Below are 23,710 nucleotides of genomic sequence, written 5' to 3' on the forward strand. Positions count from 1 at the left end.
GGCGGAGCCAGAGAGAGGAAGGGAACTTCGGGCTGGCTCAATGTGGGACATGAGCGTGGGAAGCAGCCAGGGCTTTGCAGACCTCCCAGCACCGAAGGGAAGGGAAATGCGAAAGGAGCCCGGCGCCCGGCCCAAGACCCAAACAAGCCTGACGCGGGTGGAGGAGAGTGACGACGAAGGGGAAAAGCCTCCGAGAATCCCGGCTACGCTCCCAGCTGAGACCCTAGTGCCCCTGGCGAATGCCGGGCGTGGCACAGGGCCAAGAGAAACAGCAGTGGGGCCCACTGGTCCGCAAGGGGGCTTGCGACGGGCGGAGGATTGGGGATTGCCGCCACAGGGACTCCTACCGAGACGAGAGGAACTAAGGATCGAGTTTGGGGGAGAGTCCTCTGAACTGGATTATTTCCTTACCACGGTGAGGGGCTATATGGAAGACAATGCTCACACTTTTAGAACGGAATCCAGCCGGATCCGGGCCATTGGTGCAGTGTTGAAGAGGGGAGCGGCTAGCTGGTACGTTCAGCTGCACGCGCGGCGCGACCCATGTCTGGGGTCAGTCCGACGCTTTATGGGGGCCCTGGAGACCCGTTTCCGAGATCCATTGGAGCAGATCCGGGCGAGGGAGAAGTTGAAGACCGTCTCCCAGGGGCAGAGGTCGGTATCTGAGTATGCGGAGGAATTCCAATGCCTCGCCGAAAAGGTGCCGGAATGGTCTGCAGTGACAAAGATAGAACTCTTCAAAGAGGGGCTCAGGCGGGAGATCCTCTCCTGGGCTGTGCACCGTGATGAGCCTGACACACTGCGCGGATGGATTCAGCTGGCGGGGCGCGTCGAGACATCGCTGGCCCAGGCGAGGAGGCACCGAGGAGGGCTACAGCAACGGCCGCAGATGAAAGAGGGGAGCCGGAAGGAGGGATCAGCCCCAACCGGGAGGAGAGCGGAGCCGACAGGGAACGTGAGCGCCAGCAGGAGTGGCTGCTTCGTGTGCGGCCGGTTGGGCCACAGGGCTGCCGAGTGCTGGCAGAGAAAAGGGGAAGGCGGAGGCCCGCCCAAACCAAGAGCCGTGGCAGGAAAACGCGCCGAGGAAGAACCACCGATGAGGCACCATTCGGGGGGGTTGGTAAGTCAGGACAAACCTATGATAGTGGTCCCCATTCAGCTTGAAAATGGCAGCAAACAAGCAACCTGCAAAGCATTTGTGGATTGTGGATGTTCCAGGAACATCATTTCCCCTGAATTAGCCGGGGGATTGGGATGCGAAAGAACGAGCCTAGAATCCCCAATAGCATTTTCGCAGTTGGACGGATCCACAGCATCAGGATCGTTAGCTAGGCACAGTGCCGAAGATGTAAAGTGTAAGATAGGGAGTTGGGAAGGAAAGGTGTCATTTGTGATATCACAAATAGCCAACTATAATGTTATACTAGGCATGCCGTGGCTGGGGCAGGCCAACCCGCAAATCAACTGGGAGGATAAGAGCATGATTTTCGGGATGAGTTTGGAAGAAGGGAGCCAGGAAGTCGAGAGGGAGCCGGGAAAAAGGGGGGAGGAAGACTCTATCAGAATAGCAGAACTGGCAGATAAATTACCCCCAGAGTATCGGGATTTTGTGGACGTGTTTGACGAGAAGGAAGCAGATAATTTCCCACCGAAGCGGAGAGTTGAAGTGAAAATAGAGCTAGTCCCAGGAGCAGAGCTTCCCAAGACAAAGATATACCCGATGTCGGCTAGGGAAAAGGAGGAACTGAGAAAGTACATTGATAAAAACCTAGCGAGGGGTTTCATAGAACCTTCGAATTCCCCTTTAGGGGCACCTGTGTTGTTTAGGCGGAAAAAGGACCAAACGCTGAGGCTCTGCATTGACTACAGAGGCCTGAATGCAATCAGTACTGTAAATAAATACCCTCTACCCTTAGTGAAGGACTTGATCGCCCAGTTATCGGAGGGACAGATATTCACTAAATTGGATTTAATTGAGGCTTACCATAAATTGCAGATCAACCCAGAGGACAGGTGGAAGACGGCCTTCTCCTGCGCCTTCGGATTATTCAATTATTGTGTGCTCCCATTCGGTTTATGCGGGGGAGGGGCCGCGTTCATGCAATTAATCAACGAAGTGTTGCATCCATTATTGTACAAGGGAGTTTTTATTTTTTTAGATGATATATTGATAATGTCTCGGACCAAGGAGCAACACGTAGAACTAGTCAGGGAAGTCCTACAAAAGTTGAGGGAAGCGAAGCTGTATGCGAAACTTGCCAAGTGCGAGTTCAATAAAGACCAGATAGACTTTCTGGGGTATAGGATTTCCTCCCAGGGAGTGGCGATGGACCCTGCGAAGGTGGAAGACGTAAGGGGGTGGGAAGCCCCCAGAACACGGAAGCAGCTGCAATCCTTCCTGGGGTTCGCAAACTTCTATAGAACATTTATCAAGGACTTTGTGCGCCTCACTTTGCCATTAACGGATTTGTTAAAGACTAAAGGCAGGGGAGAAACAGCCAAAGTGAAGGCCCCTGGGGCCAAACTGACCTGGACAATAGAATGCCAGGAAGCTTTCGAAGCCCTAAAAAAGCGTTTTACTGAGGAGCCTGTCCTACAGCACCCTGATATGTCTAAGACCTTTGTAATACATTGCGATGCGTCAGACCGGGCATATGGGGCAGTCCTGCTGCAGAAAGACGAGGGGGGGAACCTGAAGCCATGTGGCTATCTGTCGAAAAAGTTTAGCGATACAGAAAAAAACTGGCCGATTTGGGAGAGGGAAGCCTTAGCGATTCTGAAAGCACTAGAGTGCTGGAGACACTTTCTGGAAGGGAGTGGAACACCGTTTGAGGTGTGGTCTGATCATAAAAATTTACAATATCTGAGATCCCCTCGCAAACTATCAGCGAAGCAGATTAGATGGGCCCAATATTTCAGCTGTTTTGATTTCAGACTCAAGTTCTTCCAGGGGAAACACAACATACTCGCTGACGCTCTCTCTCGGATGCCTCAGCACGGGGGAGGAATTCAGGAATCTGAGGGGAGCCTTTTCCTAGATAAGCAATGGGGCCTGGCAGTACTGACTCGAGCACAAGCGGCCAAAGAAAACAAACATACTGCCATTTCCACGGGGGGAGGAGAAATATGGGAGGAAGAGTTGAAGCGAGCATATGGAATGGACGAATGGTTACAAACGAACAAAGAACAGGGAGAACTGTGTGGGGATTTGGTGTTTGTTAATAAGAAATTGTATATTCCTGAATGTTTGAGACAAGAAATGTTAAGGAAATGCCACGATAACAAGGGTGCAGGTCATCTAGGCCCTACCAGGACTATTAAACTGTTGGCCAAACAATGCTGGTGGCCCGGAATGAGGAAAGACGCCAGGGGGTACGTCACGCAGTGTGAATTATGTGCAGAGGGCAAAACACCACCTGGGAAGCCCCAGGGGCTATTGCAGAAAGTGGTGGAGCCCATGAGGCCATGGGAATGCGTGGCAATGGATTTTGTAGGCGAACTACCCCCCAGCAGAGGCCACAGATACATTTGGACAATATTGGACCTATTCTCAAAACAGGCACACTTTGTGGCCCTGCCAAAACTCCCCTCGGCTGAAAAGCTCGCGGATTTGTATGTAAAGCATGTATATCGCCTACATGGGTGCCCCGACAAAATAATTAGCGACCGGGGAGTCCAATTCACTGCAAAATTTTGGGGAAAATTCTTACAGCTGTTAGGAGCAGAAAGGAACCTGAGCTCGGCCTTTCATCCCGCGACCAACGGGGGGGGTCGAACGTACCCAACAGACACTGTGCCAATTCTTGAGGATGTACACCAATTATAGACAGGACGATTGGGCGGACCTTCTACCGTTTGCTGAGATGGCTTTTAACGGGGCCGTACATTCGGCCACAGGTCGTGCCCCATTCGAAATAGTATACGGACAGGAGGTGGCACCTTTCCCCAGGCTACCCGAGTGGAAGGAAGGAGAGGGCCAGACCGACAAGGAATGGCCGGCTAAAATTAAGCAAGGGTGGCAGAACGTGGTGGAGGCATTGCGGGAAACACAAAAGAAGTACAAGCTCTTTGCAGATCGTAGGCGCCGAGAGGGGGACAAATTGGGCGAAGGAGATCTGGTTTGGCTGAGCACAAAAAACCTGAAATTGGGGTTCCCATCTAAGAAATTGGCTCCACGCTATATAGGGCCGTTCAGGGTGGCGAAAAGAATAAACGAAGTGACCTATCAGCTGAGGCTACCCAAGGACCTAGGAAAGGTACACCCGGTATTCCATTGCAGCCTGTTAAAAAAGTATAAAGGAACTCTGGACAGCGGAGAACAATAGTTGTGTTAAATCTTTTCCTTCCAGGATGAAGGGGAGGAGGACGCCATGTCAGAACCCTGCTACTAGAGCCTGGATGTGGCTCTGAGTTTCAGGGTCACTGACATTGATAAGACACCTGCGTCTCAGGACTCGGAGAAGAAACGGCTGCTGGACTTGGCGGGGAATCTGCGCGGGGTTTTGCTGAGCGGGAAGAGACTTTTCAAATGAGGGGGAGGGTATATAAAGGATGGTTGGCCGGAGCCTCCCATTCTTGGCTTTTCTGATGTTTATGTTTCCTGCAGTAAAGTTTCTGGTGATATCACAGAGAGTCTCGTGTGTTCATTCAGGAGCGGCTGTAGTGAGCTGACACCCGACTAGACTTAATAGTAAAAAGGAAAAAAGGAAAAGTATGGTATATATTGTACTTTAAAGTAAGTTATAGTTCTATATTTCCTCAAGTGATATAATCACATATATTATGACTGTAATATCAATTTATATATTCCAATTGTACAGATAAGTACATATTTCAATGTCCAATTTTAACAAATACAATCTTGATAGTGTTCTCAAGGTTTGTAGTACTCTTCTTCAAATGCGATCATTCAAAGTAAATCAAAGTTCCATGTCAATAGTAAATCAAAGTTCCATATCAATAGCAACAAAGTTCCATGTCAATAGTAACGACTGGTCTCCCGGCTATGCATCCAGTTTCGGTGACCTTCTTCAGGTAGACCTTCTTCAGGTAATCCTGGAGTTCCCTCTGTTTGCTGCTCTGCTGTCTTATTTATGTCCTTGGAGGATCCTTACATGTAGTATTCTACTCTACCAAGCAAACATACATAAGGTCATACTTCTTGTTGACTAATTTCTAGATTAAGAGAAGGTTACCAGTAGTACCCATAAATATTATACAGAATCACAGTTTATAATCCTATACAGTAGATTATAAATTGTGATGTGATAATCCTGTCTTCCAAATGTCTGTCCTTTTAAGCTCTACAGTTTCCTTGGCTGAGATAGCTAGGTGTCCATATGGTCCACCAGAACTGCATCACATCAGAAATATATCCTCTATTAGAGATATCCAGAGTAATCTCTTTTTTAATTTCTAGCCTGTTCCATAGAAGCAAACGGAGAAAAAAGCATCTTCCTTCTACATGTTGGTTACTAGATCAGGTTTACCTGAGGCCCCATCTACACTGCCATGTAAAATCCAGATTATCCGCTTTGAATTTGATTATATGAGTCTGCCATATAATCCAGTTTAAGGCAGATAATCTGGGTTTTATAGCAGTATAGAAGGGGCCTGAGAAGTCTGCCTGTATTCCTGGCTAACTGCCATAAAAATAATGTGCCCTTATTATTCTAGACATAAATCAATCAGGGCCAGCTAACACCTTCCAACAAAGGATTCCCCCAGGGAGGAAGAAGCCAGGCCTTGAAGCTGGCAAGGCCATTAATGCTAATCAAGGTGATTAATTACAATATTCACACAGGCCTCCAACAGGCAAGAGTTCTTTCTCCCACCCTGGACCTTTCACAGATATATAAACCTCCCTTGCTTAGTTTCCAATATACCTCACAACCTCTAAGGATGCCTGTCATAGATGTGGACAAAACGTCAGGAGAGAATGCTTCTGGAACATGGCCATACAGCCCAGAAAACTCACAACAACCCAATGTGCCCTTAGTTCCTCTTTCGTCACCACCCTTCTGCCTTATGCACCCTTCTGCACAAGGATGTTGTACATTGATTTTAGTCAGGCAATCCCTGTGTATTAGTATCCTGCCCTGCCACTTCCCCAGATTTAAGCATAATATCAGCTTTAGTTCTTTTTCAAAGCATCTGTGTGTTTCTCTTCATTCTTTACTGGAATAAAATTAATTCCTTTGCAATTTGGGCATGAACTCTGACAAAGTCAAGGGTGACATCTCTGTCAACCAATCCCTGCTGCTTGCAGTTACTTTACCGAATTTTATCTTGGAGGGTTGAGAAGAAGTAGAGGACAAAACTGTCTTATCTCCAAGGCAGAAAATTAGATAGTGCCTTCCATTCCACGTATCCCAGATACCTAAATGCCCAACTGAATGGTACTTCAATTCTTACTTCAAAAGCTCCTTGACCACATTTAAGACAGTCTTAGGAGCATCAGCGCACCTCTGTTCTCAAGCAAGAGCAATGAAATTGGAAAACATTTGCCACCTGGGAGAGTTACTTTGCTGTGTCTAATGGGAAGTATAACCCAGTTGTTTTTAGCTCCAGAGCTCAATGTTCCAGGTGTTTTGGACTTTATCATCCAAAAGCCTCAACTGCTTTGAACAATGACCAGGGATTCTAGGGGCTGAAGTCCAAAACACCTAGAAGGAGAGTTTCGGAAACACTACTCTGACCACAACCTCTCATGTGCAGATAACTCTTCCGGGGCTCTGGTTTTCCTTCCTGGACAGAGCTAAAGCAATGACAGAAATCTCCCTAATGACAAATATGTGTGTTCAGTTGGCCAACCACACAAAGCAGTTGTGCTATGTTTTTGCCGCAGAAGAACAGTGGATTACTCTTTTTGCTTTAAGCACTATCGGAATTTAAATCTTACTAAATGAGTAATCTGAAGTTCTGTTTTCAAAGTGGCTGGGAAGTCATGGTATTGCCTGGCAGCCAGCCACTGTCAATAGATTTCTTAAAAGGCATCCCAGGCATGGCTAGTTTTCTTTTTGCTGATTGTGTGTGTGTGTGTGTGTGTGTGTGTGTGTGTGTGTGTGTGTAAGAGAGCCAGATAAAAATGTCTTGACTACAAATGCTCTGTCAAGGCAAAACCATCAGAGGATGGATAACAATGTACATGTACACAGATAGAGCAAAGGGCATTTGTCGTAGACAAGTCCGTTCAAAGACTATATTTGCTCATAATTTAGGTTCAGGTTGAAAAGCCATTCTAAACCAAGATAAGATATTATTTTTAGACAATATTTGTGACTTTATGCCTAGCCTGGTCCAATTTAAGGGAGTCTTAAAAGATTACATGATCACATCTCTGTGTCATCTGGCAGAAGGGGAAGCATCATCTCAGAGCTCTCCAGCTACACTTATCAATCATTTCAGCACACATTAATGGCTTCTAATCCTTTCATGATCAGCCTCTATGGACAACTTTTAAACTACTTCAAAATTCCCTTTTCCAGGAACAACCTCTAAATTCCATGCGACTGCTAACACTATATAGTTAAACCTATATACATATTAGTTCTGATTAATTCAATAACATTAAGAAATGCTTCATTGCTAGGGATCTCAAAACAAGAACAGTTAATTAGAATTATTGACTTTAATTCAGGATACATAATACAGCAGCCACATACTGACTTAGTTTATAGCAGTGGTTCCCAACCTTTGGATCTCCAGGTGTTTTGGACTTCAACTCCCAGAAATCCCAGCCAGCTTACCAGCTGTTAGGAAGTGTGTGAGCTGAAGTCCAAAACACCCGGAGGCCCAAAGGTTGGGAACCACTGGTATAGCAAGACTTTACTTGTGCTGATTGATATTCCCTTCCCATTCCTATACATCGCCAAATCCTCTGGCACATATATAAGTGCAGTCACACTTATCCAACATAAACTGGCCGGCAGAACGTTGGATAAGCAAAAATGTTGGATAATAAGAAGGGATTAAGAAAAAGCCTATTAAATGTCAAATTATGTTATGATTTTACAAATTAAGCACCAAAAACATGATGTTTTACAACAAATCGACAGAAAAAGCAGTCCAAAACACAGTAACATTATGTAGTAATTACTATATTTATGAATTTAGCACCAAAACATAGCAATATATTGAAAATATTGACTAAAAAACATTGGCCACTAACAAATTGACTAGAAATAAAGATAGAATTGCATAAAATGAACTTACAGTAGCAACATTATCGGAAATTAAATTCAATAAAAAGTTCAATCCTTGTTGCCTAGAGAAACACCTGTGGATCAGGGTGGGAGGCAAACTGCGTTGGATAATCCAGAATGTTGGATAAGCAAATGTTGGATAAGTGAGACTCTACTGTACTGTGAGACAGGGAAGGGTTTCTTTCACATGTTGTGTGTGTGTGAAGAGAGATTGTTGCCATTTCTCTTCTTCATTAAACTATAATGAAAGTGACGTACACAAATATAAATGAACAAATCAGTCAGTACTATCTGAAATCAAAGCATTAGACCACTTACTCAGGCAGTACCTACTCAGCCAAGGGCAGTTCTCCTGCCATGTGAAGTAGGGTCCATGCAGACCATAGTCTCTGACTGCATTATGGCTTCTCCTTACTTCATTTACAGCAGGTTTTTTGTTGTGGGAAAGCTAATTACACACATTCCTATCCAGCTTCCATATATATTAACGTATGTGTCTTGAAACACAGGCCCTTTGGCTGAGTTAGGGCCCGTCCACACAGCTGTATAACACAAAATATCAAGGCAAAAAATCCCACAATATCTGCTTTGAAATGAGTTATCTGCCATATATTCCAGTTCAAAGCAGAAAATCCAGGAGGGAAGGGGAATTATTAAAATACATGCCGTTCACTCTAGTTTGAGCACTGGACTTTGACTTTGGAGCAAAAGGTTAAAATCCTGACTCGGCCAGTGAAACCCACTGGGTAACAGACAAGGAAAGCTCTCACCACCTTAGACCCCTTCTACACTGTCTTATAATTCAGGTGATGGAGCCCTTGGTGGCACAATGAGTTAAACTCTTGTGCCAGCAGGACACAAATCTGAAGAGTGGGGTGAGCTGCCATCTGTCAGCTCCAGCTTCTCATGTGGGGACATGAGAGAAGCTTCCCACAGGATGGTAAAACATCAAATATCCGGGTGTCCGCTGGGCAACATCTTGCAGACAGCCAATTGTCTCACACCAAAAGCAACTTGCAGTTTCTCAATGCAGATAGTCCACATTGTCTGCTTTAGATTGGATTATATGAGTCTACACTGTCATATAATCCAAAGCTGATGATCTGGATTGTATATGGTAGTGTAGAAGAGACCTCAAAAAAAAAGAAAAGGCAAACCTCTCTGAAAAAAATTAGATAAGAAAACCCATGATAGGCTCACCTTGGGGTTGCCACAAATCAGAACCAACTTAAAAGCACACAACAACAACATCACCCTTGGTGTTTCCTTTAACAGTGATGGCAGGTGGTGTCAATGGAACAGGGACTCCATTCCAGATTTCAGTTAGATTTAAAGCACTCATCCAAGGTTCTGAACCTATTTAGGAATAAAGTTACCACTGAGAGCTCCTTTTACCCCTGAATGAAAACATAGAGTATTTTACATTCAGGCTGTTAGGGGAGCCAGTAGCAGTCACTTTTCCAATTAAATAAATTGTAAATTGTAGGGGTGATGCAGATATTTGATCTGTATCATGATCTTGATCTTGTTAACAGCTTGCTTACTTTAACTTTGATTGTAATCCGTGGATTGTATGCTCTGTGTGTGTGTGTGTGTGTGTGTTAAATGTTTTGATATGGCCAATGGGCTAATCAATAAATGTATATCACTTTTCCAATTAATAATACATGTAAGACTACTTCAAGACAGATGGACACAAAATTATATGGAGAAACAAAAGTGCATCTGAATTAAACCAAAATGAAGCAGTTAGACCAGAAGTTGGTTACAAAACAAGGGGGGAAATAATGCACAATGATTTGATATAAGAGAAACTACATTGTAGATCCTTCTTTTCAGCTAAGTCAGTGGTTTACTATAATATGAAATATGGGAATAATCTCTGGCAGGTTGTTCTCTCTCTGTTTTTAGAGGAGAAGCAATTTGCTAAATGCATTGGATGAAACAACAGATCATTTTAGAGGTCAACAAGAAAACCTTTATCAATTTCAGTCACATTAACATTTTGCTTCTCAGATTTGAGGAGTACCTCTTCAGCCCTAAATGCAATCAATAAATGCACTTGTTAAGAATATTTTTGTAAGCATTTGATGTCACTTAGCATCAGGAAAATACTGTAATTATTATTTTAGGATATTTTCTTTCTTTTTTTTCCTCATAAACACATCAGAATTGCAAAAATGACTTCTGTGTTTGTTACTACCACTGAAATATGTTCAGGCAGATCATATGGTACATGGATTCCAATAAAGCCAATAGAACTCATGTTTTGTATATTTTCCAAAGAATAAAAATATGTATTACAGGAAAGCTTAGTTTCATCTGGATTGTCTACAAGGAAGAAAGGTCTTATTTCACCAGAGAAACAAACCTTATACTTCTAATAGCCACTCACAGCCTATTGATAACACCCAGTTACATAACTACTACCATCCTATCCAAGATGAAATGTTAGTGACACCATTAACCTTCCTGAGGAAAATGCAAGATGCCCGTGGAACTTCCTTCTCGATGCCGTTGTTTAAGGCTCCCTGCATTTCAGCACATTTTTTCCCCAGAAGATGTCAAAGAAAACTAATCAGACCAAGAAAGTAAAATTGTCATGAGTGAAAAAAAGAGTCAAAATCCAAAAGTCATAATCACTAGCTAAAAAACGTAAACGGCCCGCTTTTATTATTCCACGGGCATCATGCCTTAAGCCAAGCCTTCATCCAATACATGACCTGGTTGTTCGTATTCCAAGCAATGCAACATCTATCTGATTGTTTGTATTCCAACACCTAGCAATGCAACAAAGACCACTGAACTCAAACAAGAGCACGAGCTGTTGACGCTTGCAACTGATGCAAATTCAACAGAACACGCTGAGGTGTACTATAAACAAAGCCACTGACATCACGCACCCTTGAGCTGCCTCCCTCTTTTCCTGTGAATTCCTTCTTAATTGGGTTTCCCACCGCAGGAAACCTGGAAGGCCAAATATTTCCACCAATTCAACTTGAGGTTATTTGAACCGCCTGCCTGGAGCGCAATTGTAAGAGGCCTCTTCTACACTGCTATATAATCTGGGTTCTACACTTCCATATAACCCAGATTATCAAAGCAGACAATCCACAGTATAGAATATGAGTCTACACTGCCATATAATCCAGTTCAAAGCAGATAATTTTATATGGCAGTATAGAAGGGGGCTGAGTCAGCTGCACGCTCCCAAACCAATAGGTTTGGTTGTTGTTCAATACACAGTAATGCTATGTAGTAATTACTGTATTTCCGAATTTAGCACCAAAATATCACGATGTATTGAAAATATTGACTACAAAAATGCATTGGATAATCTAGAATGTTGGATAAGTGAGACTCTACTGTATTTTAAAAAAACTCTAAAATCAGGACAGTAAATAAAGAACAAGACTTTAAAAACAGAATTCCAGACAAGAAACAATCAGGGACAGCTAACATCTCCCAACAATGGAAGGAAGCAGCCAGACCTTGAAGCTGAAAGGCTATTCAATGCTAACCAATTGAAACATTGACACTGGCCTCCAACGGAGAAGAGTTATTTCTCCCACAGATATACCCTGTTTCCCCTAAAATAAGACATCCCCCAAAAATAAGACCTAGTAGAAGTTTTGCTGAATTGCTAAATATAAGGCCTCCCCCGAAAGTAAGACCTAGTAAAGTTTTTGCTTGTAAGCATGCCCGCCGAACAAAACACCAGAGCATGCAGGATTGGTAAATGTACGTATCATAGAATGTTGTACATGGAAATAATGGTAGGAACAAGAAATTCTTGATAGGATTCACAGTTTGTCTGGTTATGCTGGTTTGTGATGACAACTACTGTACAGTATATAATAAATGTTCATTTTTTTTGTTCAACAATAAATGTGAATTTTTCTTCATGGAAAACTAAGACATCCCCTGAAAATGAGACCTAGCACATCTTTGGGAGCAAAAATTAATATAGGACACTGTCTTATTTTCGGGGAAACACGGTATTGCACCACTGGAGTAGTTTCCAACAGACCTCACAACTCTGAGAATGTCTGCCATAGATGCAGGCGAAATGTCAGGATAGAAAGCTTCTGGAACATGGCCATACCACCCGGAAAACTCACAGCAACCCAATAGGACTGGGCTCCAAAATAGAAACCCTTGTGTGACCACCCTGTGTGCATGTATGTGTGTCTGTATGCAGATAGGGAAATGTGTGAAGGAATGGGGAGATCTGACACATCTGCCATGATAATAGCCAGAAACAACACCATAAGCAGGTCGCATCCCCACATTTTCTCTTTCTTCTCAGGCAAGGAAAGGACACCCCACCCTGCCACCAAGGCCACCCCCCAAGTGACTCATCCCAGCCTTATTCTGATGAGATGGGGTTGGTTTTTCTCTCCCTCCTTGGAGAAAGGAAGGAGGGGCTGGCTCCAGGCGGTGAGGAAGAAGCCACACAAAGCCCTTTTTCCCTCCCCACCTGCAGCAAAACCAAAGCAGCCTTGAGACTGCAGCGGGCCCGCCTTTGACTTACCAGCAGCAGCCTGGAGGGAAAGGAGGAAGGATGGAGGAAGGCGGGCTTTGCCAGAGCAGGGCTGGCTCTGTCCTCCATGCAGGCAGCGCTGTCTGAGGCCAAGGATGCTGAGGAGGAGGAGGAGGAGGAAGAGGACATGAAGGAGGGGGAGGAAGGTGCTCCAGCCCCCTCCCCTTGGCGACCAGAGGCAGAGGCTCTTCCCTGTCGCCTCCTCCTCTGTCAGTGGCTCCTTTTCCCCTCCCTCCCTGCCTTCTCTCTCTCTTCTCAGTTCCCCCTCCCTCTCCTCCTCCTTTGGAGGCTGCTGGGCGCGGGCATTTTTCTCATAACAAGCCAAGCTGCCCAGAACAGACACAGATATGCAGGGAGGGAAGGGAAAGGGCGGGAAAGGTCCCTCAGGAGGCGGGAGAGATGCCTCCTCCTATGCCTCCTCTTCTTATGCCTCCCCTTTTTCCTCACAGCCTGGAGTCAGCTGCCAAGGATGCCAGGAGGTGTCTCTCTTCAAGCAGACTGAGCTACAAACAAGGTTTGAATCGAAAGGGGGCATTTTATTTCCCAAAAGAGGGCGAGAAGCTAAAAAAAACAGCCTCCTCAATCTCCCCCTCCTTTTCCCGCTCTTTTTAGGCCGCCTTCCCGCTTCTGTAGACTCACCTCTTTGCAGGGGTTGCAGGTATTGCAAGCTGCGCCTCTGCCCCATGCTGGGGGTCTGTCAAGGCTGCCCTAGGTTTCTGCCTCTGCTTCTCAATGGAGAAGCCGGTGTCCAGCACGCCCCCTGCAGGCTCTGGAGGATATTGCAAGGGCAGGCCAGGAACACCTAGGACGATGCTCTTGGTGTGTCAAAATTCACCAAAAAAAACCTAGCATGACTTGGGTGGTGTGTCACTTCGAGAGAAAAAACCATAATTTCGCAATATGTATAGTTTAAATAACAAAAATGTATAATTGTAATATATAACTGTATTTAATAAATCAAAAACTATTTACTACCCTTATTTCCATGTACAGCGATCTATGGTACCTCTTGCAGTTTCCACACTGATTTCTCTCTATTCTAGTTTCAATGTAGTCATGAATAATGAATAATATAATTATAATATAATATAATATAATAATATACTACAATAATAATAGAATTATATATATATATATATATATATATATATATATATATAAAAGAGTGATGGCATCACGGCGACCCACAAAACAACAAAACTAAAGGCCCCCCAACCTCGAAATTTGACAACACAACCCATCATCCACGCCTGTAGGTTGATACAACAAAAAGAAAAGAAAAATAAAGTCCTAATTAGAGAGATAGGAATAATTGCTTTTATCCAATTGCTGCCAGTTAGAAGGCTAAGCTCCTCCAACTCAATAAAAAATAATAAAAAACACTAAAACAAATTTGACAGAAAAAGTAGTTCAATACACAGTAATGCTACGTAGTAATTACTGTATTTACGAATTTAGCACCAAAATATCACGATGTATTGAAAACATTGACTACAAAAATGTGTTGGATAATCCAGAACGTTGGATAAGTGAATGTTGGGTAAGTGAGACTCTACTGTAATACAGAATAAGAAAATATAATTACATTACTATGGAAAACATTACTATGGGAAAATACAAGTAATACATAATAATAATAATATGAGGATTTTATAATAATCATACAATATCATAAAATAATTAAATACAGATATCATTTAAGTGGGACTCTAATGTATATTGTATATTGGATAAGTGGGACTCTAATGTATATTGTATTAGTTTTATGTATTTATTATTACTAATTTTATTAAGTATTCTTTTATAAAAAATAATAAAGTAAATATATTTATATATTCTATATTTACTCATATTAATATATTATTACTATTTATATATTAATATCAATACATTCTTAGTATTATTCTAGCAATCTATTATTCTATTATCTATATATATAAAAGAGTGATGGCATCACGGCGACCCACAAAACAACAAAACTACAGGCCCCCCAACCTCGAAATTTGACAACACAACCCATCATCCACGCCTCTAGGTTGATACAACAAAAAGAAAAGAAAAATAAAGTCCTAATTAGAGAGAGAGGAATAATTGCTTTTATCCAATTGCTGCCAGTTAGAAGGCTGAGCTCCTCCAACTTGGTCTCCTAGCGACCCAATAAAAAATAATAAAAAACATTAAAAAATTAATATGTTGTTGTTTATGTATATATATAAAAGAGTGATGGCATCATGGCGACGCACAAAACAACAAAACTACAGGCCCCCCAACCTCGAAATTTGACGACACAACCCATCATCCACGCCTCTAGGTTGATACAACAAAAAGAAAAGAAAAATAAAGTCCTAATTAGAGAGAGAGAGGAATAATTGCTTTTATCCAATTGCTGCCAGTTAGAAGGCTAAGCTCCTCCAACTTGGTCTCCTAGCGACCCAATAAAAAATAATAAAAAACATTAAAAATTAATACAATAAAATACTATAATAACAGAAAATAACTAAAAATAATACAAGAAAATAATAAAATATAATAAATAAAAATATAACTTACAATAAAATTAATTTAAAAAATGCAAGTAACGTTAAATAAAAATTACACAACAATGTTTAACCAATACCACCCCCACTTTGCCACAGCAACGCGTGGCCGGGCACAGCTAGTATATATATATAAGAGTGATGGCATCAGGGCAGTGGACAAAACAACAAAACTACAGGCCCCCCAACCTCGAAATTTGACAACACAACCCATCATCCACGCCTCTAGGTTGATACAACAAAAAGAAAAGAAAAATAAAGTCCTAATTAGAGGTAGAGCAATAATTGTTTTTATCCAATTGCTGCCAGTTTAGAGGGCTAATCTCTGCCCACTTCGTTGCCTAGCAACCAAGGGACAGCCAGGTTTCAGTTAGGGGACAGGCAAATTTAGGCCTCACTTAGGCTTCTTCCACAGATTATCTAATTTGCACTGGATTATATGGCAGTGTAGACTCAAGGTCCTTCCACACAGCTATATAACCCATTTATAATCTTATATTATCTGCTTTGCACTGGATTATCTTGACTCCACACTGCCATATAATCCACTTCAGTGTGCATTTTATACAACTGTGAAGAAAGGGCCTCATATAATCCAGTTCTAAGCAGATAATATAAGATTAGAAATATACAGTAGACTCTCACTTATCCAACATAAACAGGCCGGCAGGATAAGTAAATATATTGGATAATAAGAAGGGATTCAGGAAAAGCTGATTAAACATCAAATTAGGTAATCGTTATACAAATTAAGCACCAAAACATCATATTATACAACAAATTTGACAGAAAAGGTAGTTCCATGCGCAGTAATGCTATGTAGTAATTACAGTAGAGTCTCACTTATCCAACACTTGCTTATCCAACATTCTGGATTATCCAACGGATTTTTGTAGTCAATGTTTTCAATATATCGTGATATTTTGGTGCTAAATTCATAAATACAGTAATTACTACATAGCATTACTGCGTATTGAACTACGTTTTCTGTCAAATTTGTTGTCTAACATGATGTTTTGGTGTTTCATTTGTAAAATCATAACCTAATTTGATATTTAATAGGCTTTTCCTTAACGCCTCCTTATTATCCAACATGTTCGGTTATCCAACATTTTGCCAGCCCACTTATGTTGGATAAGTGAGACTCTACTGTACTGTATTTACAAATTTACCAGTAAAATATCACAATGAATTTGAAACACTGACTACAAAAACATTGATTATGAAAAGGCAGACTGTGTTGGATAACCCAGAACATTGTATAAGTGAATGTTGGATAAGTGAGATTCTACTTTGATATGAAATAATTTCTAGGATAGAATAATGCAGAACAATATAATCTCTAAAACCAGGACAGTAATAAAGAAATAAAGAAATAAAGAAAGTAAATAAAGCAAGGAAATTGGAAATTCCACAAAGGAAACAATCAGGGCCAGCTAACACCTCCCAAGAAAGGATTCTTCCAGAAAGGAAGCTGAGAAGGCAGTGAAGGACTATGTATTACCAAAGTCATTATTATTACTATCATTACTATCCTTACTATTATTATTATTATTATTATTATTATTATTATTATTGTGTTGCGGTCAACCGTGAAAATGAATACAATCTGGCTCCAAGTATTCAAAAACACTAAAATCAGAATATAAAAAAATTAATGTGGTATAATAAAACAGAACAATACAATCTCTAAAATCAGAACACTAAATAAAGAACAACATTCTGAAAATAGGGGAATTCCACACAGAAAACAATCAGGGCCAGCTAACACCTCCCAACAAAGGATTCCCATCATCAAAGTCTGGCCAATCCTCTGTTCTCTCAGGGCCACAGACAGTAGAAGCATATAAAATATCGCAAACAACACCACTCTGAAAACAAGGTAATTCCAGACAGGAAACAATCAGGGCCAGCTAACACCTCCCAACAAACAAATCACTCAGGGAGGAAACAGCTAGGCTTTAAATCTGCAAGGCCATTACATCCTAATCATTTTTCCTAATTGCAGCATTCATACTTGCCTCCAACAGACAAAAAAAAACAATCAGAAATATTGCATATTCACAACCTTTAGGAAATAATATCCCCTGATGGCACAGCATGTTAAAGTGCTGAGCTGCTGAACTTCTGGACCGAAAGGCCGCAGGTTTGAATTGGGGGAACTGACAGAGCCCCCACTGTTAGCCCCAGCTTCTGCCAACCCAGAAGTTCAAAAACATGTAAATGTGAGTGCATCAATAGGTACTGCTCCGGTGGGAAGGTAACGCCGCTCCATGCAGTCACCCCACATGACCTTGGAGGAGTCTACGGACAACGACGGCTCTTCGGCTTAGAAATGGAGATGAGCACCAACCCCCAGAATCATACATGACTGGGCTTAATGTCAGAGGAAAACGTTTACCCTTTACCTTAACTACCACCAATTCCTCAATACTTTATTTCCCATACCACCAGACTTCGCCACAGCAACGCGTGGCTGGGCACAGCTAGTATATATATAAAAAAAAATTCGGCCTAGGACAAAACAACAAAACTACACATCCCAGAAACACTAAACTTTGCAGCACAACCCCTCATCCATGCCTCTACGTTCATACATCAAAAAGAAAAGAAAAATAAAGTCCTAATTAGAGGGAGATGAATAATTGTTTTTATCCAATTGCTGCCAGTTAGAAGGCTAAGCTCCACCCACTTGGTCTCCTAGCAACCCACTCAGCCCAGGGGACAGGCAGAATTAGGCCTCACTTAGGCCTCTTCCCCACTGCCTATGAAATACAGATTATCTGATTTGAACTGAATTATTTGGCAGTGTAGACTCAAGACCCTTCCACACAGCTATATAACCCATTTAGAATCTTATATTATCTGCTTTGAACTGGATTATCTTGACTCAACACTGCCATATAATCCACTTCAGTGTGCATTGTCAGAGTAATTTGCAGCGCAGCAGCAGTTGGATGGAGTCAGTGGAACGCAGAATGAAGTGACATCCAGAGACTTTGGTAAAACTATATACAAAGTTTTACTGTACAAGACAAACAGACTTGCAGACAATAGAACGAAGTGACATCCAGAGACTTTGATAAAACTATATACAAAGTTTTACTGTACAAGACAGACTTGCAGACAGGACTTAACACCTAGGCAGACAGCACTCTACTCAACTCAGAGCAGAACAGAACAGATCTGATGCAATCAGCAATGCACACACACTTGTGTCTGGACACTCCCCAGTTCCAGCCACACATCAAGGACGTCACAGCTTCTCAGCAATTAACTCTTTCCAGACTATGTTACACTCTGGATGATGCAATCAGTATGCAATACAGGCAAGACACAAATTTCATTTAAACACTATCAATACACAAATCCCACATTAACATGCATTTTATCCAGCTGTGTAGAAGGGGCCTCATACTTCGCCACAGCAACGCGTGGCCGGGCACAGCTAGTTGTAATATATAACTGTATTTAATAAATCAAAAACTATTTACTACCCTTATTTCCATGTACAACAATCTATTCTACCTCTTGCAGTTTCCATGCTGATTTCTCTCTATTCTAGTTTCAATGTAGTCATGAATAATGAATAATATAATAATAATATAATCTATATATATAAAATGATAAAGTTGTTTGCGCAGTGACTATAACAACAAAACTAAACATCCCAGAAATACGAAATTTGGCAACACAATGCAAAAGGCTTGCCTCCAGGTTACAACCACACAACCACACCACAAAACCACAATCCAGACCCACAAAACTCACAACAACGCATCATGCGATAACAACACAACTAAACGCCCCAGAAATACAAAACTTGGCAACACAATGCAAAAGCCTTGCCTCCCAGTTGTAACAACACAACCACACCACAAAACCACACAGGACCCACAAAACTCACAACAACGCATCGTGACTATAACAACACAACTAAACGCCCCGTAAATACGAAACTTGGCAACACAACGCAAAAGCCTTCCCTCCAGGTTGTAACAACACAACCACACCACAAAACCACAATCCGGACCCACAAAACTCACAACAATGCATCGTGACTATAACAACACAACTAAACGCCCCAGAAATACAAAACTTGGCACACAACTAAACGACCCAGAAATACAAAACTTGGCAAACAACTAAACGACCCAGAAATACAAAACTTGGCACACAACTAAACGACCCAGAAATACAAAACTTGACAACACAACACAAAAACCTTTTCTCCCAGTTGTAACAACACAACTACACCACAAAACCACAATCCGGACCCACAAAACTCACAACAACGCATCGTGACTATAACACAACAAAACGCCCCAGTAATACAAAATTTGACAACACAACGCAAAAGCCTTGCCTCCCAGTTGTAACAACACAACCACAACACAAAACCACAATCCGGACCCACAAAACTCACAACAACGCATCATGCGATAACAACACAACTAAACACCCCAGAAATACAAAACTTGGCAAAACAGTGCAAAAGCCTTGCCTCCCGGTTGTAACAACACAACCACACCACAAAACCACACCGGACCCACAAAACTCACAACAACACATCATGACTATAACAACACAACTAAACGCCCCAGAAATACGAAACTTGGCAACACAACACAAAAGCATTCCCTCCCGATTGTAACAACACAACCACACCACAAAACCACAATCCGGACCCACAAAACTCACAACAATGCATCGTGACTATAACAACACAACTAAACGCCCCAGAAATACAAAACTTGGCACACAACTAAACGACCCAGAAATACAAAACTTGGCACACAACTAAACGACCCAGAAATACAAAACTTGGCACACAACTAAACGACCCAGAAATACAAAACTTCGCAACACAACACAAAAGCCTTGCCTCTCAGTTGTAACAACACAACCACACCACAAAACCACAATCCAGACCCACAAAACTCACAACAACGCATTGTGACTATAACAAATACAACATTTGACAACACAACTCATCCACCTCCCCAATCCCTACATTCACACTTGGCCTCCAAAAAAACAATTACAATAATAACAATGACAACAACAACAACAATAAGAATCAACACCATCACAGGCAAGAAACAGCCAGGCACTGAGGCTGAGAGGCCAGTCAGTGCTAAACTGGGCCTCCAAAAAACAATACAGTAGCATCTAACATCCAACCTTCATAATCACTACAACAACAATAACAATAAACACCTACACAGGCAAAACAAAAAACGGACTATTGTACCACAATAAAAATATAAACCGCACTCAGCAGACTCAGACATTACAATTAACAACAAACCAAAGACAACAGGGATCTCAAGCAATTATCAATCAACACAAAAATTGAAGAAGGTAACAGACTTCAACTACTACTACTACTAATGTGAGTATAAAGAAGAGTGGAGGTCACAGCATAAATACAACCTAATGTAGACTGACCAACACCACCAGACTAAGCCACAGCAACGCGTGGCCGGGCACAGCTAGTATAATATAATAATATACTACAATAATAATAGAATTATATATATATATATATATATATATATATATATATATATATATAAGCTGTGCCCAGCCACGTGTTGCTGTGGCGAAGTCTGGTGGTATGGGAAATAAAGTATCGAGGAATTGGTGGTAGTTAAGGTAAAGGGTAAAGGTTTTCCCCTGACATTAAGTCCAGTCATGTCTGACTCTGAGGGTTGGTGCTCATGTCCATTTCTAAGCCAAAGAGCTGGCGTTGTCCATAGACACCTCCAAGGTCATGTGGCCATTGGCATGACTGCATGGAGCGCCGTTACCTTCCTGTCGGAGCGGTACCTATTGATCTACTCACATTGGCATGTTTTCAAACTGCTAGGTTGGCAGGAGCTGGGGCTAACAGCGGGCGCTCCTAGGATTTGAACCTGGGACCTTTTGGTCCGCAAGTTCAGCAGCTCAGTGCTTTAACACACTGAGCCATCAGGGGCCCCTTTTACACTGCCATATAATCCAGTTCAAATCAGATAATCTGTATTTTATAGGCAGTGTGGAAGAGGCGTGAGGCCTAACTCTGCCTGTCCCCTGGGCTGAGTGGGTTGCTAGGAGACCAAGTGGGCAGAGCGTAGCCTTCTAACTGGCAGCAATTGGATAAAAACAATTATTCCTCTCCCTCTAATTAGGATTTTATTTTTATTTTATTTTTGTTGTATGAATGTAGAGGCATGGATGAGGGGTTGTGCTGCCAAGTTTAGTGTTTCTGGGATGTATTGTTTTGTTGTTTTGTCCTAGGCCGAAATTTCATTACCCTTTTATATATATATATATATATATATATATATATATATATATATATATATATAAATAAAAGGGTAATGAAATTTCGGCCTAGAACAAAACAACAAAACAATACATATGTAATATGCATAATTCCCATGGAATAAACAACCAACCCACTGGACCATTTCAGTTGTAAATATGGAAGTAAAGTGTGATAAGAGGTAGGAGCTCTGAACACAATTGCTGACCCATGTTCAGAGCTCCCTACTTTCAGGATACTCTTTTCAACCCTGGAAAGAGACAGAAGTGAGCCTCAAAGCAGCTTACATTAAAAGTATGACTACACAATTTAAAATATACAAATTTTCAAACATTAAAATTACCGTATATACTCGAGTATAAGCTGACCCGAATATAAGCCAGGCACCTAATTTTACCACATAAAAACTGGGAAAACATTGACTCTAGTATAAGCCGAGGGTGGTAAATTTCAACAATAAATATAGATACCAATAAAATTACATTAATTGAGGCATCAATAGGTTAAATGTTTTTGAATATTTACATAAAGCTCAAATTTAAAATAAGACTGTCCAACACTGATCAAATCATTATTCTCATCTTCTTCAATGTAAATGTGCTTATGTATCCTTTTAATAATAATAGAGTAAAATAATACATGTAATAATAATAAATACAGTAAAATAATACAAGTAAAAATAAACAGAGTAAAATAATAAATGCAATAATAATAATAAAATCAGAGTGAAATAATAAATGTATTATTAATAATAATAAATAGAGTAAAATAAATGTAATAGTAGCAACAATAATAGAGAAAATAATAAATGTAATAATACCAATAATAATAGAGAAAAATAATAAATATACCATATATTGTCGAGTATAAGCTGACCCAAATATAAGCCAACCAGGACCCTCACCCAAGTATAAGCTGAGGGTGGCTTTTTCAGTCTTAAAAAAGGGCTGAAAAAGTAAGCTTATACTCAAGTATATACAGTAAGTATAACAGTATTAAAATTTTACAGTTAAAATCCATTAAAATATATTCACAGCTAAAAATCACATAATCCCCTGGCTTGGTCTTATAAACCTTCTTCTTTAAAAGCCTGTCTGATGAAAATGGTATCTTCTTATTCAGAATTGTCTAGTTTCTCAGTTGCTAACCATTTCCATCCTTATCCCACCAGCAAGTGGATTGTCCCCCCCTGCCTTTTTATATGTTTTTAAATATTTCCATTTTTTTCCACACAAAAAGGAGGTGTGGAAAAATAAGAATAAAGAAGATGGGGTAGTGAGTGTTAGTGAATTACGTCTTTACAACTATTTAGTGTGGCACAAGAGGGAGAGGGAGGGGATTGGAGGGAGGGGGGAAACATTGTGCAAAGTTAAAATTTGTATATCTATGTCTTCATATCAGTTACAATTACACACTTTACCCAAAGTATTAAAATTCTGGTACGGTTCAATTATCCAGGCAGAGGCCACAAGGGGGTGCGGTACCTATTGATCTACTCACATTGGCATGTTTTCGAACTGCTAGGTTGGCAGGAACTGGGGCTAACAGCGGGCGCTCATTCCGCTCCCGGGATTTGAACCTGGCACCTTTCAGTCTGCAAGTTCAGCAGCTCAGTGCTTTAACACGCTGCGCCACCACCAGGGGCCCCCGGATAATAAAACAGTACCAAAATTCTATATATCCTCTATAACACAGGGAGAAGAAATATTGTTTTCTAACTTTAAGTCCGGTCTTCGTATCTTCTTGTATTGTCCTATGTTCTTCTTGTCTTCTCTCCCAGCTCTTCACCATTAAAGTTTATCTTTATTATTCTGATCAGATTGTTTGTTTTAAATCTTTTGTCTAATTTTAGTTATCACCTAATAAATCAGCTTGGTAAATTAGTATTGTGTAGGCAAATATTTACAACATTTCACTATCATCCTCTCTTCCCTTTTTAAACATTACACAAAGTTTATATACAGTAGCGTCTCACTGATCCAACATAAACAGGCCGGCAGAACATTAGATAAGTGAAAATGTTGGATAATAAGGCGGGATTAAGGAAAAATCTATTAAATGTCAAATTATATTATGATTTTACAAATTAAGCACCAGAACATCATGTTTTACAACA

The 23,710-nt window shown here is 41.3% G+C and overlaps 1 protein-coding gene across 2 annotated transcripts in view; it reads right to left on the reverse strand.

The window, feature by feature from the left end:
* Nucleotides 1-13,485, reverse strand: part of hecw2 (HECT, C2 and WW domain containing E3 ubiquitin protein ligase 2) — a 297,158-nt gene extending 283,673 nt beyond the window's left edge. The window contains exons 1-2 of one of the 2 annotated variants that reach the window (XM_008117273.3): nucleotides 13,387-13,477; nucleotides 12,739-12,845 (exon numbers count right to left, since the gene is read on the reverse strand). The gene's annotated coding sequence lies outside the window, so the exon portion shown is untranslated. Of the gene's footprint in view, nucleotides 1-12,738; nucleotides 12,846-13,386 lie in introns of both variants that reach the window. The other variant, XM_008117272.3, reaches the window with a different exon arrangement.
* Nucleotides 13,486-23,710: the final 10,225 nt, after the last annotated feature.

This window comes from Anolis carolinensis, chromosome 1 (genome assembly GCF_035594765.1).
Source record: "Anolis carolinensis isolate JA03-04 chromosome 1, rAnoCar3.1.pri, whole genome shotgun sequence".
Classification (NCBI taxonomy): Eukaryota; Metazoa; Chordata; class Lepidosauria; order Squamata; family Dactyloidae; genus Anolis; species Anolis carolinensis.